The following is a 353-nucleotide window of genomic DNA, read 5'->3' as shown; positions in this document are numbered from 1 at the left end:
AAATATCCACATTAAACAAATAGGTTATTTTCTATATGCTTCTGTTTGACATTTTTAGTAGGGGAACACAATTTCTGAAAACATTACAAAATAAAAAATTTATACCTGTGATTAAAAATTTCTTACGTCTATCACAGAGGCCAGGGGCTCTATTCTTGAACTTGTTCGCAATGTTACGAATGCGCACTATTCGAATGGTGAAAATGCGTATACGTTACTAATGTGATATTCTTGAACATTAATAAATAGTACTCGTAATAGAAAACGTATACGCTTTCCGTTACGTTGATTTACGTTTGGCAACGTCGCAAAACATATGTATTTTCTACAAACATCGGTCAAAAATACGACGT

This window comes from Trachymyrmex cornetzi, unplaced genomic scaffold (assembly GCF_001594075.2).
Source record: "Trachymyrmex cornetzi isolate Tcor2-1 unplaced genomic scaffold, Tcor1.1 scaffold1580, whole genome shotgun sequence".
Classification (NCBI taxonomy): Eukaryota; Metazoa; Arthropoda; class Insecta; order Hymenoptera; family Formicidae; genus Trachymyrmex; species Trachymyrmex cornetzi.
Note: the sequence above shows the minus strand (reverse complement) of the source record.